The following is a 9,902-nucleotide window of genomic DNA, read 5'->3' on the forward strand; positions in this document are numbered from 1 at the left end:
GGCCATAGGGCCTTTGTGAAGTGAATTTGCAATGGGGGAGAAGACAATGTGGTTACAAGTACGAGGTTGGTGTCTGCCAAGCTGAGGCAAGGTTGCACCGTCAAATGGTACATTTCACCAATGCTGAAAGGAGCTGTGGTACCAGGCGTGTGGCGTGGTGAGGCTGCCGGTAAAGAGCTGTGAACCACAGCCGTCATTTGCTCTGGATATCGTCTGTCCAAGATCAGGACTGATACTGCCAAAGTCATCTTGAATAAAGCAGCAGAAGGAAAAGTCTATGTGTCGTAAAAATAGTCTCCGTTCACTAATGAACTGGCTTAGCTTTTTAGAGTAAAAGGCTGTATGCACCCATACTCTCTTCCTTAATCATTACGCATTTCCCAATATGATCAACGTGTTAAACTCGAAGTGCTTGAGCACGTGGCTGAATTTTAGCTGTCACAACAGCATAACAGATTTGGATAGTGTAATAGATCCAGAGTCTCTGAGGGACTAACTAACAAATAGTAACTAAACTAAACTTTTTAGCCTAACTAAAAATAGTAACTTTTATTATGGCTCATACACAATCATAACATACACTGTTCTTTATTTTCAGAACACCCTGAAGACACCTTGAAGTTCTGGATGCTGTTGTTTTGTTGAACTATGGCCACAGCATCAACTAGGTTTATTTTCAAGGGAGAAATGGAAACTTAAAAACATTGAGTTGAAGCTTTCCCCAGCAACAGTGATGATTTCCAGAAGATGTGTGAGAAATCAAGTTAAAGGCTTGTGTATAATTACTAATTTTTCAAATGCATAATCTTTTGACCACTGGACTGAAAAAGGGCATACATGAATCAGTGACTTCGGAGCATAAGTCTGTTCACAGTTCTCAGAACCACCCAAACCACAGTAAATATAAAGCCTGATCACTGCTGTGAGCAGACGCCTGCATGTTGACTTCTGTGGGGTATAGGTATGTACATCAAAGAGCACAATCAAATCTAAGCAAAGAACTTAGAAAGACAAAGAGCAGTTGGTGCTGCTTCATTATTATAGCAGACCCTGTATGATCTTGATTTTACCTTCTTAATTAGGCTTCTGCTGTGCTCACATTTCTTTTCTGGAAAAAGAAGTCAGCTATTTTCTATTTCTCGTAATTCAAATCCAGTGTTGCACAACTGAGCAGCCAGTTTCTTGCTCTAATTCATGCTGTAGAGCATCCTACCCACTAAAATGAATGGGAACGCTAATGAAACTAAGATGTAAGGGTGGCAAAATCTGCCTCAGAGTAAAAATGGAAACGCCAACTGTGTTATTAAAAAAAAAAAGGCCACGATATAAAAGAGAGAACAACTGTGAGTCCTACCACTATGGCAAAACCTTACAGCATTAAAATATGAATAGTTTTTAATTGTTCTATATACAGAATGTCTTTCTCAAAAGATATTATTAGATGTGTAGAAAACAAATAGCTTGCAGTACATATTCTCCCTTTCATCTTTGTCCAGAACTCCCACTGTTTTCTGTGCAGGAAAACACAATACAATATGGTTCAATGTCTGTAAACGATAAAGCAAAAAGCATTCTGTTAATTTATTTCTGAATTAATCTGGGTTATATTATTTCATACACGTTTGAAGCTCTTCAAGTTGCCTGGTTTATGCATGCAGTGCATATAAATATTAATATTTGGATATTGCAGTATTGCTTGAGCCTATTGAACAATTTTTTAAAAACACAATTCCTATATGAAAAAATCATTTTTATAATAAACTATGATGAGACATAGAATATAGTTCTTATGGAAATGTGTTGATAAACAGAAATTGCATGAATACTTAGATACTAAAGTTCAACAGCTGACTCATCAGATGAAGAAGTGCCATGTTCTACTGGAGAACACCTCAGAAAGACTTTGAAATGGGCACTCTGATTTCTGCAGCCCTTATCAACCTCATTAGCATGATTGCTAAAGCAGAGTAAATTTCATACCAGAAGAGGTATGGTCGGTTCACCTTCAGTCTTGCCTGTCTTCAGTGGAAATGTGTGTACTTAAGGACTGCAACATTTACTGAGCTATGGTAGTTTAAGGTATTTCTCCTAAGCACACGCAAGTGTCAGCATCCAACTCTCATGGAAGCTACTTTTGTTGATAGTTTATCTTTTTCTGGGCAAGGAACCAGAACTGCTAAAATACAGATGTGTCTTTTCTGTCCCGCCACCTTCACTATGTAGGCAGAAACTTCTGGGACAGTGGCGGAGCAGTTAGTTAGAAGCTGTAACCTCTTCAACTGCTGGTACTCATTAAAGGTTATCTGCCGGACAGGCTCCAAAAGCAATAATCTGATACTTAAGCAGCCTTGTCTCTTCTGCAGGGGGTTACCTCTTCTGTGGGACATGGATCAAATCCAGGTGATGTTGCACTTGAATAAATGAGAAATGTTCATGGGATCTTTTTCTCAGGTTCTGCTGGGAGGTCAGGAACTTGCAGTGGGAAATACAGTCTCTTAAACTGGCTTTGAGGTTTCTGTCATGAATGTACCCCAGGTCACTTTCTCTGCTTTTACCAAATGTTGTATGTGCTTAATTGGTTGAAAATAAACCAAGCAAAGAAAGAAATCGGGAGACAGGAAGTTGTTGGATCATCCAATCAACTTTCCTGCTAATACAGACTTACTCTCAGTAGCTTGTTTATTAGTATTTTTCAAATTCTTTTTAAATAACTTAACTAAAAGAATTCCCACCACTTCCTCTGAAAAATTTGCACAAGCTCTTCACTGCCAACAACATTTTCTGACATTCAGTCTTTCCCCACCCTCTTTTAATTTACTCCTACTTGTTCCCATATGTATAAGCACAAGTATTTCCTCCATCCTTAAGGTTTGCATTACTTAAGCATTTACTGGCTGGAGACATGCCTCCATCTACCTCTGCTTTAACAAAACTAGATGTATTAAGCTCTTTTAACCTTTCCCTATAAAACCGCTCTTCCAGATAATTCTTCTGCTGTTCCTTAAATTGCTTCATTTGCCGTGACGTTATGATGGATTGCACAGAAACGATGCACATACCACCACTGGGTCTGCTAGGGAAAAGTCGTCCCTTCAGAAATGTTTCAATAAGCTGGAGCTGCCGAAATGAGTTTGCATCACTTGGCTACATTTTTGAGCACCTTAAAACGCGGATTTACCACCCTGTGGATCTGTGCTGTGCCTTTTATTTGCCCGTACTTTGCAGCTCTGGTACTCAGATGGACCTGTGTGCTGAAGACAACCCTGCAGTGAGGACAAGTGCCTCAGGGTTCCCTCCACACAATCCCTGCTTCATTGTCCATGCCAGCTTCAAGTCACTGGAGGGCTTTATTTCCAGCATTTTATTTGTGGCATTGCGAAACTTGTGCATGAAGAAAAGAGAGTAGATATGATATATTGATGTTTTAATATTCAAGATTGTCTAGTAGATTTATTTTCAGTGAACCTTTGTTACTCTTTACTTAATGATTTTATTTTCTAGATAAACAGTGGTCAGTTTGCTTTTTTATTATTTGTTTTACTTCTGTTTTCCGATCACTTAATCAGTCATATGATCATACGCCTAAATTAAAATCCAAGATATGTGGTAAAATTTTTGTTAACCTGTTGAGAAAAATTATCCTTCATATCTTTAAGAATTTTACATTTTATGAACTAAATGTAATGATCCAGAAGTTACTTTCTCAGAGAAAGCGATGATCACCTTCTCATCAGACTCATCATTTAGGATACACACTTGCCCAATTAGAGCCTGCTTTCAGCTTTGCCATGATAAAAACCATGACACTCTGTGTGATTTTGGTTTTCTGGTTTCCTCTAATAAAATAAACGATGCAGTATTTTGCTGGCAATAGTGCTGGCTGCAGTATCACTGTTGCAAACTGCTGCTGTGGATACCTACCTGGAAAGTCACACGCAATAAGCATTGACTCATTAATTTGAGCACCACTTCACATTTCACAGAATCATGGAATGACAGAATGATATGGGATTGGAAGGGACCTCTGGAGATCATCTAGTCCAACCCCTCTGCCAAAGCAGGTCCACCTAGAGCAGGTTGCACAGGAACATGTCCAGGCAGGTTTTGAATGTCTCCAGAGACATTCCAGAGACTCTGGGCAGCCTCTTCCAGTGCTCTGCCACCCTCAAAGTAAAGAAGTTCCTCCTCATGTTTAGAAGGAACGGTGGCCACACGGTTTAGATGTGGTGCTACGCACTGGGACATAGCAAACTTGGGAGATACAGCACAAAGGGCTCAATCCCACAACAAAGTCCAACATAGCAGAAGACTTCAACACCAGGTTAGCTCTGTGCATAACTACTGTCAGTGAAGGGAACTGCTCTAGTTCGACCATGTGTTTGTTCCATGCCTTGCTAGGATGCTCCATACTTTCCAGATTCATTCCCCAAGGGTGCAGCAATACAGCCCCCTTTTGCTGCCAGCCTCCTCAATGTTTGGCAACCTGGCACAATTTCTGGTGTAGCTGATAGGTATTTTGGTGTGACAGCAAAGTGTGTGATATTTATTCCCCCTGTACTCCACACTCATTGAGCAATGCTGGAACTTTGTAACACAGGACTCCTCTCAATGATAGCCTGATAGAAAACCAAGACTGCTAACACGGTATCGTAATGCAGTACCCACAGAATCATGCTAGATAGCTGCTAATTTTGTTGTGAGTTCTGTACATTGATTTTTCTGCTGGGAAAGAGGCATTTAGTGCAAAACCACCCTCAACTGCAGAAGCAATCCACTGATGCATTAGACAGAGAAAAGAGGAAGAAATAGAAAATGAATGGGCCCGAACAGAGTGCTGACCAACCAAATACCCTGTTCAGCCCAAAGATACACAGACTACGTTCTTGAGTTTCTAAAGCTTTTCTGAGTATTGAAACTTCATTATAAATTTGTTCTTTCCATAAAATGGGATTCTACCAAAATGGTTATATACTCAGCTATGCGTATATTTCCTGATGAGAACATCCAACAACATTGCAATGAGGTTTCAGTGCCAAAGAGTATCCATGGCTGGGTGAAAAGAAAAAGATGTTAATATTCAGACTGGTGAAGTGTGAGTGATTTTCATGGCAATTTGAAAATGATCAGCATGCTTGCTCATTTGTCCGCTTGTCTCTATGCAGATTCAGAAGCCCAGCCACAGACACCTCCATCTGAAATTCTTGGCCAGAGTTTATTCAGTCCCAGATTACCTTCCAATGCGTGTGGAAGCCAGATATCCCTATGGCACAGGAGGGCATTTTTGTGCAGTGCTGTTGATTTCAGTGCACAAGCTGAACAGAGCAGTAGATGAAGCCCACAAAGAGAGCACACATCAGGCACCGTGGATTCTGGTTGCTGCCTAGGCCCCTGGTCCTCAAAGAAGAAGACTGAAGCTGGAGACATCTGCACACAGAGATCAACTTGTGAGATGAGGCAGGATGAAATTCTGGTGGTAGAATTTGATTAAATGCCTTGAAATTTGAAAGCGGCTCCATCCTATTCTTCCTGCTTTATGTGCTTGTTGTGTGTCTTCTTTGTCTTTTTAAAATCTCACTTCCGGAGGAGCTTGAGTAATTCAATGATTAGTGTGTTCTTTTTGCCCTTCGGACAGCTCTAGAAATTTTCTCCATCTTAACTGAGTCATATGCTACATGATATGAAGACTGAGTAGGTGGATGTCTGGATTTTCCTGTCCTTTCAGGTAGCCTATGTTATCATTAGTACTGGCATTCTGGGTACGGGCTCTCGTGTGTGCACTTCTTCTTTTTTGGTCTTCTGCTGTCTCTTTCATTTCTGTTTCTGGGTCGGAGTGTATAAATGATGGCTCTTCACTGTTGTCTGACTTCCCCTTTGCTGCTGTGGGTAAGCATCTCTTTCAGTTCTGCATGTTAAAATAGAAAGAAAATAGATGAGACCAAAAGCTAGGGTAGACTCTCATGGTACAGCTTCGTAGCTTTACAAAGACCTTCACTAGTATGTTATTGCTGTGGACTGATTGACATCACTTTAAAATGTCTCCAAGTGCTTATTATCTTATGTCATCCCTCACACTGGGAAAGAAAGGCTCCCAAGAAGCTGTACAGAGATATTTATGGGTGAGAGTTAGCCTCAGGGTCTATAGACTATACTAGTATGATCGTTCAAGGCTCTATTCCCTCAGTTCCACTTTTATTTGTGACCTCTCCATGTTGTTTCAAACCGTGCTATGCTGTAGTTTTTGTGCTGTAGAGAATGGGATCTGCAGAGCTGAGGTAGGGGGATTGTGAGTGTTGCCTCCTCCCTTTCACCCTTCAGAGGAGATACCAGATCTGTCAGGTCAGAAAAAGCAGAAGTGGCACCAGCTGAACGGGACAGGAGTAACAAGAGGCTTTGGTAATAGCATAGGGCTGAGCAGTCCCATAAACAGGATATAGCTGGTGGTTCAGGAATTGGCTGCAGTTCCCAATGCCAGCTCATCCTAACTGGGCTAGCACATCTTACTGTCCTGCAAAATTGTATCTAATGTCTATCAAATCCCAGTCTACAGAAGCTGAGATGTGGTTGAGTGTGAGACGTCCCCATCTTTTGTTATGCATCAGAGTACAAAAAGATTCAAAAAGATGAAGTGTTGCCTTGGATGAGAAGCTGCAGTATGTTGGAGGGCCAAGGAAACCTGAGCTGAGGCTCCTGAATAAGTAGTCAATTTTCTTGAAGAAGCTTGTTTTTAGTAAGAAGCAGCTGCTCTTTCAGGTACTGCTCTCCCATCAACAATGCAAGAGCTGTCAGCCCTGCCTGTCCAAACTGAGGTATAGATGTCTGGGCATACAACATGGATGGAGGTAGAATTTCATCTAACAGGAAGACCAGGGGGGAGGATTGAGAGCCACGAGAAGACAGAGCATTTTGCTACTGATGTGCTCTCTGGAATATTAATCATAGAATCATAGAATGGTTGGAGTTGGAAGGGACCTTAAAGATCATCAAGTTCCAACATCCCTGCCATGGGCAGGGACCCCTCCCACTAGACCAGGTTGCTCAAAACCCCATCCAACCTGGCCTTGAACACCTCCAGGGATGGGCATCCACAGCTTCTCTGGGCAACCTGTTTCAGTGTCTCAGCCCCCTCACAGGAAAGAATTTCTTCCTAATATCTAATGTAAATCTCCCCTCTTTCAATTTAGAACTATTACCCCTTGTCTTATTGCTACACTTTCTGATAAAGAGTCCCTCCCCATCTCTCCTGTAGGCTCCCTTCAGATGCCAGAAGGCTGCTATAAGGTCTCCCTGGAGCCTTCTCTTCTCCAGGCTGAACAACCACAGCTCTCTCAGCCTGTCTTCATAGGAGAGGTGCTCCAGCCCTCCGATTGTCTTTGTGGCCCTCTGCTGGACCCGTTCCAGCAGTTTCATGTCTTTCCTTTGTTGAGGACTCCAAAGCTGGACACAATACTCCAGGTGGGGGTCTCACAAGAGCAGAGTAGAGGGGCAGAATCACCTCCCTTGACCTGCTGGCCACGCTGCTTTTGATGCAGCCCAGGATGTGGTTGGCTTTCTGGGCTGCCAGTGCACACTGCTGGCTCATGCTGAGCTTCTCGTCCACAAGCACTCCCGTTAAAGGACCTTATACATGCTTCAGGCATTATGTCTACATGGATGGGTGTGGAGAGTTGCTTGCCTACTCTTACATTTGAGCTTACCAGGATGCAGGCCAGCTCTGATACAGCAACCGAAACCTCAGTGGTGTGACACTGTGCTCGCGTTTATTATAAACACTCTCTCTGCAGGTTTTACCAACGCAGTTCTGAGCTTTTGGTTAATGCAGCTCCCTAGTATCCAGACCCGTCTGGCTTACATCCAGCTAGCCCAGACCACAAGCAACTGCATGCACCACTCTGCACGGACACTTTTGGTTAGTTGCAGTAGTCGGCTCTCACGATAGCTTCTGCAGCAGCCACATGTGCATACATGAGCGAATTGGCAGTCGTTACACAGTGGAAGCAAACTGCTCTTGTGACAACAGGACTAGCACTCCATATAATTTCATATTTCACAGTATATAATCTCTTTTGGATTGTTCAAGTAAAATGTAAAAGTGACAATATATTGAAACCAAAGGAAAAAATAATTACAACCAGAGCAGCTCTAAATTGACACATTTAAAATTACTTTGAAATGAAATTAGGCTTTTCAAAGAGAAATGGGTTTCTTGTGGCTCCAAAACAGACAGTAAGCAACAAAGTCCAGACTTACTTGTGCAGAAATGATTTAGGTGGTGAATGGGGAGGAGGTGGTCACAGAGGGTTGAGCTGAATAATGTATACTTGCAAGTTCTTGCAAAACCGAAGTAGGAGGGAGTTGGGAGTCTTGCAGAAAATCTGTAAACTGACTATGACTCAACTTGATCCATGTAAGGTTTTCACAGGGGAATAAAAACCTCTGATCTTGGTTGCTGTGATAGAAAACTCAGTAATAAACCATCCTGTTAATGTTAATCATAGCTTATACAGAATTTTCTTTTGCCAGCATTTCTCTGCTTATTGTTGTATTATGACACAGCACAATTGTGTCAGTGTCTCAAGTGAACTCAATAGCTCTTCCAGAAGGAGGCCTGACTCCTTGTAGGCCACCAAAGCTGTGGACGTGTCAGAAGAAAGGAACTAGATGAAAAGCAGCCAAGGAGACTTCCTTTCTGGGGATTGTGCAGCCTACTTTCATGGAAACACTTGGGCAAACAATGACAGCGGATGGATCTGGGGAGTGCATCTTCTCCCTTAAGCAACATCTGCTGGTGTTGGAAGTATCCAGAAAGGCACACCACACTTAAAAAGGAAACAAACAAATAAATCTGCAAGAAGAAAAAGAACAAAGCAAGATAACAAATTAGCTGCCAAAGTGTATATTCTTGCTGTGATAACCTGCATTTTAACAATGAAGCTGCATGAAAATATTGCACAGCAGCAGTCATGCCATATAGAGAGCAAAGATTGTTCAGTGTTGTAATCGAAAGTCTGAGCCCGATGGGGGCTGGTCATGTCCAGAATTTGTGAGTACTAAACTCTTGATCCTGCTCGAAGCATGGTTATTTACCAGCCCTTCTGATTTACCTGCATGTCCATGGGAAGGCAAAACACTTGAAAATATTGATAAGTGAAGCTTTCTTAGATTCTTGCACAGTTCATAAGTCTTGTGATCCTTTTAAAGTTGGAAAACTGAGATGCAAAATGGTTACAGTGACAGAAAGGCAGGAAGAGGGAACACCAAGGCTTTGAACCATGTTGTTTCTATAGAAGACCTATAAATTTTTAATAGAAGAGATGCAAAACCGTATTTTTGAAATTACTGTTCTTAACAAAACCCCATAATTAGTGCTAAAAGTGGCATACTGTGAAATTCTTAAACTTGTTAGTACATTTGATCATTGAAAAATAAGTCGGTGCCCTAGTGGCTACCTATATGGAAAGCTCTGCAAGTTTTTGGAGCACCCATGAAAACTGAGTTCTTTATAGTTTAACATTTCTTTTCTTTTCATGCTTCATATCTTTGAAACCAGTGTCATTTTTAGCTCTTCAAAATACAGAGGCACCAGTTTCATTTTTGTAAACCTATGTATTTAAAAGGAGGGTGTTTAAACAGTGCTGGCAACTTTGTATTTCTAAATGTTAGTGTTCTGGTTTTCATCTAAATAAAGAAAGCAGGATTTGCAGTTGAAAATTAAGTTTGTAAGCTTAAAAAATACAGTTAGAAAATATTTGTGGAAAACAAAAATGACGATTTAAAAGATCTGTGTTAAAATTGGACTGTAACACCTGCTGCAATATTACTGTTATGCAGTTGCTGTAGAAGGCAGAGTACCAGGACCAGGTACAGAAGCACAGGAATTAACTTTTTTAGCTACTCCAGCAGGG

Source organism: Calidris pugnax, unplaced genomic scaffold, assembly GCF_001431845.1.
Source record: "Calidris pugnax isolate Ruff unplaced genomic scaffold, ASM143184v1 scaffold188, whole genome shotgun sequence".
NCBI lineage: Eukaryota > Metazoa > Chordata > Aves > Charadriiformes > Scolopacidae > Calidris > Calidris pugnax.